Source organism: Anabrus simplex, chromosome 11, assembly GCF_040414725.1.
Source record: "Anabrus simplex isolate iqAnaSimp1 chromosome 11, ASM4041472v1, whole genome shotgun sequence".
Classification (NCBI taxonomy): domain Eukaryota; kingdom Metazoa; phylum Arthropoda; class Insecta; order Orthoptera; family Tettigoniidae; genus Anabrus; species Anabrus simplex.
The window spans coordinates 55,696,810-55,705,768 of NC_090275.1; positions in this window are offsets into that span (position 1 = coordinate 55,696,810).

The window sequence follows — 8,959 nt, forward strand, 5'->3', positions numbered from 1 at the left end:
TTATATATTTTTTTTTAAATGAAACAATTCCTAAATGTGAAGAAAATAAAAGCAGAGACAATTCGAATCACGATGGCTTTTGTTGCAGGGTTCTGGTGCAAATAGTTCATAAAATATTGTCATTTCCATTTGGGATTGTTGTAGTCAAGTCGGTGGAACAGGCTGACCAGCTTACTGGTCCAGTGTCCAATCCAGATTTGTTCACGGCAAGCTGTACATCTTGTACTATAAGCTGGGCACTTACATGCTGATACCACATGATCCTCCTCATCTGCAACGGAATGTTCTCTAACATTGATGGAAGTTCCTGTGTCAGGAAGATTACATACCTTGTTGGCATTCAGTGACCCATCTGTGAGAAATGTTCCTATGAGTTTTGATGGTCCACTATTCTGCACCACACATTTACACTCAATGGATGTTGACATTCTAGTTGACAAAGCCAATCGGGATTGTTTACTGACTAATAAACCAAACCCCATGGCACTACAGCCCTTGAAGGGCCTTGGCTTACCAAGCGACCGCTGCTCAGCCCGAAGGCCTGCAGATTACAAGGTGTCGTGTGGTCAGCACGAATCCTCTCGGCCGTTATTCTTGGCTTTCTAGACCGGGACCGCTATCTCACCGTCAGATAGTTCCTCAATTCTAATCACGTAGGCTCAGTGGACCTCGAACCAGCCCTCAGGTCCAGGTAAAAGTCGGGAATCGAACCCAGGGCCTCCAGGTAAGAGGCAGGCGCGCTACCCCTACACCACGGGGCCGGCTTACTGACTAATAGTGCATGTTTTTAAGGTTGACTTGGCCATGATTTGTAAGCGTTGCGCCCCAGGGGCTCTTAACTTGGGGGCATGGGTTGGCGACCACGAGGCCCTTAGCTGAGTCCTGACATTGCTTCCACTTACTTGTGCCAGGCTTCTCACTTTCACTTGTCATATCCGGCCTCCATTGGTCAACTCTTGTTCTTTTGCGAAACTGACGTTATTAGAGCACTCGAGGTCTAGGGAATCTTTCATTTTCACACCTTTCTTTGGCTGATACCTTCATTTTTTTCAAGTGTTGGATCCCTTCCATTTTTTCATTCTGATTAGTGTTATGGTTGCCTAGTTGTGCTTCCTCTTAAAACAGTAATCACCAGCACCTGTAAGCGTTGCTTCATCTACAACCACAGCTGCTACAACAGTAATTCTACCCTCTTCTCTAGGGACTTGTTTATTTTCAGAATGTTTTTGAGGTGTTAAACTACTAGTTTCATGTAGTCGATTTCCACATAGAGATTTGAAAATAGGCATCGAGATAGATGACATCTATCAGGATTTCTCTCAGAGTTCAGATTGCATGAAAGCTCGGCATTCTTTCTACATTCACCATATGCTAGGAATATGTTAGCTTTTTCTGATGTGGATATACCATCATCTCTAGTCTGTCCTCTACGACTTCCTTCAGTACAATCCTGCAAAGTACTGACTTAAAAGTCACAATGTAATCCATATTACAGGACACAAAACATAAAGAACAATGTATACACTGGTATAGCCAAGAGAGCCACAGATGCCCTAGCAGTAGCTGGTCAGTTGGAGTAGACAGCACGCCCAGATAGAAATGACATTATTTCAGGACACACTTGACTAAGAGTGCTGCTAAACTGAGGGCAAGAAATAACATTATCCATAAACTTGCGGGTTCAACATGGGGAGGTATTGCGTCCACTCTTCGATCATCAGCAATGGGTTGTAATGATGTAGTAATTATTATAAGTATGGATTATATAATAAAGTGGGCACTTATGGGATAAAGAGTTCTCATAAAGGTGTGTAACCGGTAAATATAGCTGGGCTAACTTTTGAAAAGGAGAAAATACACCTACCAAACTTGTCGTGCATTAACACATAGGGTCGAAATAGTTAACAAATGTTATTTAGCCTAGTTGTTCAAAGTGACACGCAATATTTTGTAACAGCGAAACCTGAACTCAAGGTACATGAGAAGACGGAGAAACCCACCTGAAATTAGGCCATGAAACATGAACTACAAAAGTTATATTTGCCTTTGCAAAGCGCAAGAGACTTTCAAGAACAATACCATCCTCGATTCAATATTACACATCAAGCATATGTTTGTGGGATTGGGATATAAGACTAAATATTCATCAATCAGCAGAGTAACGCGAAAGCAGTACTGGTGAAACAGAGTAAACTGTGGTAGGTACAGATTTGAGAAAAGGAAAACGATTTAAGGAAATTAAGAACAGACACACCTTTCTCAGCAACAAAACTAAAAATATATTGTATATTGAAAGATTTTCAGTAAAATGACCAAACATAGCCTATTTTTTCCTTTCATAATTTTTTACTATAATAAACATCTTTCAAGTGAAAGCTTTGATTTGAGATAGCAGACAAATCGTGGTAATGGTTATCATTTACTTAAACAGAAGTATTTTTTAAAATTGTTATAAATTTTTTACGCTTTTAGCATTTGCACTGAAGTAAAGATCAATCAAGCAAAATGTTTTAGTTGAATAGGAGACAAAAGTTGATTATCATTATTACCCACTCAAACTGCAGTATAATTTTTTTAAAAATAAAATAGAATAGATTACTTGAGGACATGACTAGAGTCATCACAAATGAATGTAACAACAAAGTGTTTATAACGCAATCAAAGGAAATGTGGGACTAAGCACAAATATAATAAAAGCCATAGCAAAGATTGCTTTCTTAGCTTAGATACCCAACAGGCCACCATGGTAAAATACAAAGAACTTCAGGGTTACACATAGACATTAAACACACCACGGAGTATTACAGTAAGAATATTAATAGTGAAGAAAAGCAGGGAAGTGGGCGAGGAAAAGGGAAGAAGAGCACAGCCGCTTGTTTATTTTTATTTTTATAAAGTGCATATGGTGCACCAAAACAAGGTACACATAGTTCACTAAAGCCCTGTCATTTGATTTTTCCCAATTTTTAGTCCACACGTAACGAAATATATAGGATAAGATCAAGCACAGCTTTAGTCTATTATGCCAAGAAATCTTCCAGAAAATGGCATAGAATAATACATTTTGGTGATGGCGTGAAATTAAATTGCCACAGTTGGCTGAAGGCCGAAGTAAAAGTTCTAGTATAACCTTGAGAGATAGAACAAAATACTGCTCACCCAGCGGAACGTTGACTAGCACAGCTGTACGAGCGGACCAGCCACATCGAAGTGAATTGCTCCCTCCACACATGAGGTTCCTTGCTCGATACCTGAGTGGCGAGCTTGGCAATCACACTCACTTATATAGTGGAATAGCAAGTCAGCAGAGAAAGTTCGAGAAGGATCGGTGACATGGCAGGATGACGTAGAATGGAGCAGGTAAGGTGGGGAACAACGTACAGTACGCAATCAGCATGGCGAAGACAGTGTAGACTTATAAAGACGTTGTTTAAAGTAGAAATATACGGAGCAACAGCCAGCAGACGACGACAGCCGATGAAGCCGGAGAACAGGTAGACAGATGTGCCATATTTTACTGTGAGGGTACATTATATACTCCTGCTGCCAGATGGAATCCGAAGGATGGTGAGCTAAAGGTGACGATAGAGTCTCGATGTCCAAGAGAGGCACCTTCTCCAGAACTTGAAGATCATAGATTATGATCATGGTAAAATCGTGAACAAAAAAACAAAGCAGCAGAAAAGAGGTAGTACAAAGAAGGAAAAGAAGGGAGGGGGAGGAGAAAGGAAAAACAACGGGAAAGGACGGTCCGGATTGTTACAGAGATTAATTACAAAAACTTAGAAATTAGTGTGGCCATAGATGTAATAGAATTAGCTTTACTCCCATGTAAAGAAAAAGAGCAATTAGAAAAAAAATGGGGAACCCCCTAAATATTACATAGGAGTCAGACACGAAAAGGGGTGGGTGGAGGGAACAGAACTGGGTGAGCAAAGGAAAATTTTTTAAAATATGATATATAGAGTGTGGACAAGAATAATGAAAAAAAAATGAGAGTACACAAAGCAAGAACCAAACTCTTTTTCCACACCACCCACACAAAAGGAATTGGGGAGAAAAAAAGGAAAGAGTGGGAAAAAAGGAAGGCTCAAGTAGAGAACTGCTTTAGTTTGAAAAGGTGTGCCTTTCCAATGTCCAAGGGATTAAAGACTAAGTGTAACTGAGCAGTGACCGGGGAGGGGAAAGAAAGAATGCAAAATGGGCCAAGCCAACGAGGGGAAAGGTTGGCAGAAATGTTATAATGCACAGAGCTGATGGGGTGGCTTTTTAACAAAACTAAATCAAAGATCTTGAAGCTTGGGGTACGAAGACGAGGAATTGCACGTTCTTTTATGAAGATCTCTAGCATGGTATAACTTTTGAAGAGCATCACACAATTGAGAATTCTTAAGTACATGAGGGGGGTATCCAAGAGGGAAGGGAGGTTCCAAATTAGAGATAGGGGTGTATGAAGTTATCTATCCAGAAACAACTTAGCAGGGGTGTAGGAGGTAGAGCTATTCACTGTAGCGTTTAATGCTAAAACAAAGTGGGGAAGTTCATTGTCCCAAAATTTATTATCATTGGAATGAAAAATAGAGAGAAAAGATTTGAAATTGCGGTGATAACATTCAACAATGTTAGCCTGGGGGTGATAGGGTGAGGTGCAAATTTTCTGTATGCCATTAGAAAAGCATAAATTGTAAAAAAAAGTTTGAAGTAAATATTGAAGCATTGTCGAAAACCAAGACTTTGGGAAAACCAGTAATAGGAAAAATCTGATTGATTAATAGATTAATAATCATCTGTGAAGAAATATTTTGCAAAGGGCAAACAATGAGGAATTTAGAAAAGCCATCATGCAAAGTAAAAATGTAGTAATTAGACTTTAAAGATTTTACCAAGGGTCCAACAATATCTATGTAGAATTTCTCAGCGGGGTAATTTGATGGAGAGGCAGCATAAACACCAAAAGATTGATGATTTGGGGGCTTATGCTTTTGGCATAGGTCGCAAGAACGAACCCAAGAATAAATATCTCATCTCATCTGGGGCCAGGAAAATCGGGAAGTAAGGCGAGAGTAGGACTTTACCACACCGAAGTGTCCACCGGTAGGAGAATCGTGAAAGTATTTAAACACCATAGGTCGTAAGTCGGAAGGGAGAACCAAACGTGGAGGAGCGTTGGGCGTAGGTTTAAAGACCACAAGCTGGTTATGAAAACGAAAAGGACCTGAGCAGTTAGAAGAAGAAATGTCGTTTTTAATGTGTTGACAACTGGAAAGAGAGGGGAAAATCAATAAGAAATAGAATTAACGCTATTTACCGGAATGTGATTTAACTCAGAATCATTGGAATGTTGATCTTCAAAGAGACTCGATCAGGCGTCAGCAACAGAATTTTGAAAGCCAGAAAAAAATTGAAGGGAGAATTTAAATCGGGATAAGGGAAGAAACCATCGACCAGTACGACCTATTTTGGGGGGCATTCTGGAGTAACCAAGAGAGAGCTTGATTATCTGTACTCAAGATAAACTCTCTATGATCAAGATATTCGGCAAAGTGCTCAGTGGAAAGGATTAATGGCAAAGCTTCACGTTCATAAACGGAAAATTTGCGTTCGACAGGGGAGAGAATACGACTATTAAAAGTTTGTTGCTGTACAGCACCGATCGCAACATCAGAGCTATCAGTGGAAGGTTCAAAAATAAGATTATAGTCAGGAAGTTGTAAAGGAGGAGTTTGGCATAATTTGGTAGTGGGGGCAACGCTGTCACTCGAGACTGACGTCGCACATCTCGAGAATCTCGAGACCGATCGTCCTGTAATGCAAGCTGTGCGACGTACCAGTAACTAAGACTGTAAACTTGATAGTATATCACTGGCAATTTTTGTGTGAAATAACGTTCTTATATGAAAACGTGTGAGCCAATAAATTTTGTCAAAAGCTATCACTCAAAAACTATCACTCTTCCAATAAACAATTATATTTACAAAATCTGGGACTAATTCTTGAAAATCTCTTCTCCTCGTGCTATCGTCTATAAGGAATCTTGATCAAATTAAAGCTCAACGAATATTCTTGTCTGTAATACATACATACATTTATTGAACATAACAGGCGACTTCGCCCCTATACATGTTCACATGCAGAGTAAAATAAATAATAAAGAATAATAATAATAAGAATAATATAGTATTCTTCTAGCAGTCATTAGCTGTAGCAGTCACTCACTCAATGTTCAAACATATTCATCCAGTGTCCTTATTGTGCTCTGTACTTACGTCACATTATTGTTCCTAACCTACACCTAATCAATAAATCAAACAACAACACTCAGCATTTCAGCACTTGCATTCCAGCTAACTGCAATCCATGCAATCCTGTATTATTACCCAACTCCACATAACTAAGTACTCGGTCCCTATATTCCCTAATCCATTAGAATTTTATCATACTATCCCCTTCCCTTATATACATAACTATTCTCCTGCCCACCCTCTAACTCACTCTCCTTCATTTTACTCTCGCAGGCCTTTTTTGTCGCACAAAAATACCTGTTCAATTCACCCCCTTTTTCCCATTGCTTAATAATCCATCTCAGGATTGCGTTCTCATCCCCTCTCCCCAATATTTCCCGATGCTCGGCACTCAATAATCCATGTCTTAACCCCCTCGTTACCTCACAGTCTCTTAGCAAGTGAAAATCATCATTCACATCTCCGCAAAGTACACACCTTGTCTTATCCCTCCCCTGTATCTACCCTGTATTCCTTTGCAAACCTAAAAGCCACCACATCATCCCATACCGTTTTGACCTATCGACGTATCTGATATTCAACCCTGCTATCTCCTCTATTTTCGTCAAAACAGTCAGCGAATTTCTTAGTCTGCTTTCCCCCAATAATTTCTGCCTATGGATATCTCTAATTCTCCTTTCCAGTATATTCATCCCTCTCACTTCTGTCTTCGACCAAACCTCCCCCCACAGGTGTCCTAATCCTATCCTCTCCAAATATCCCTTTATTTTTTCTAACCATCCACCCTTATACATGCTCTTACATTGCTGTGCATACGCTGCCTGTAATACCCTCCCACCTTCCTGTCTTTTTAAATTCATCCAGTATCTAACTATTCTTTTCACACCCTCTGATTCCAAATCCTCCCCACACATTAATTCCGCCCCTACATTTGCTGTACACCTCGGTAAGCCCATTACTAACTTAGCAAAACTACTAACAATCCTTCTTAGTTCCTCTCTTTTCTCATCCAGCCCCCAAACTTCTGAGCCGTATAATACCCACCCAACGATTACCGACCTGAACACTAGCCCCAGTGTTTTATAACTGATCCCCGGGTATTTGACTAGCAAATTTCTGACTGAGGCTAAGGCTGCCAATCCTCTATATTTCACCCTTTTGATCTGGTCACTCCAAGTTCCTTTATCATTAAAAATAACTCCTATATATTCCAACTGCCTTACCTGTTCCAATCTTTCTCCCTGAATTACCCTATTACCTTCTATCTTTCTTCTTTTGTCCACCTGGACTACTAATATTTTAGACTTATTTCCATTAATTCTCAATCCCCATTTCCTCGCAAATAGCGTCACTGACTTTAAGGCCCTATTCATCGCCCCTGAAGTTAGCGTCATCAATAACACATCATCCGCAAATATCAGTCCTGGTACTTCTAAACCATTAATTACTGGCACAGCCCAATTTTCTGCCCCAAACCCCTCTAAAATATCGTTGATAAATAAAATAAACAGTATTGGCGATAACTTGCATCCTTGTTTTAAACCCACCTTGGACTCTAATGGTCCACTCAGTCTCCCTTCCACTGCCCTCAACATCTTCTCCGAAATCCCTAGCCTGCCTAATTTCTCTAATAGGGCCTCTCTATTCACCTTGTCAAAAGCTTTCTCAAAATCTATTGCTGCTACATAAACCGAACTTCTAGCCATATTCTTATACTTTTCTAGAATAGTCTTTACTATCATTATATTATCCACTGTTCTTTTCTTTTTCCTAAATCTCCCTTGGTAATCTGTCAAAATTTCATTTTCTTCCGCCCACCCGCTTATTCTGTTCGCTAACACCCCAGTATATATTTTACTCAAAGAATCCAACAGAGATATACCTCTATAACTGTTCACATTGTTCCTACTACCCTTCCCCTTGTATGTAGGGCATATAATTCCTGTTTCCCATTCATTAGGGTAATTACCTCCCTCAAATATCCTATTGAATAGTTTAACCATTCCCTCTATCATTATCTCATTTTTGCTAATTTCCTTCCAAAACTTGTTATTTATACCATTACACCCCCCGGCCGACTTTGCTCTGGCTCTGCTTATCACTCTCAGGATTTCCTCCCTTGTGATTTCTTTATCCAGGTCATAAATTGCCACTCTCCTATTCCTCCAAATTACTTCTTCTCCCGAACCTCTCCATCTTTCATCCCCCTTATTTCCTAGTAATTCATCAAAGTGTCTGACCCATTGCACTTCCTCAATACTCGCTTTCTCTATATTCCTTCCACCCTTAATAATTTTATTAATCTTATCCCAAACTCTCTCAAAATTATTTGTCTTGCAGTCATTATTTATGGCTTCCATTTGTTTCTCTAACCACGTCTTTTTTGTCTCACAAATTTTCTTTTTATACTCCTTCCTCAATCTACAGAAAAACTCCCTTTCTTGGCTCCCACCTTTCCTTCTATATTCTCCTACCGCGTCCATCACCTTCCTCCGCATTCCTTCACACTCCCTATTAAACCATTCTTCTCCCTCTTTCTTATTTACCTTTCTAGCTTTCGCCTTCTGAGCTATTATCTTTATTGGATGTAGCAACAATTCCAAGGCTTTATCAGTATTATTCTCTTCTAACGCCCCTTCCCACCCATATTTCAGAAGATGTAACTCCTCTTTTACGACCCTATTCCAATCCCGGCCCACCTTCTCTGTCCATTTATA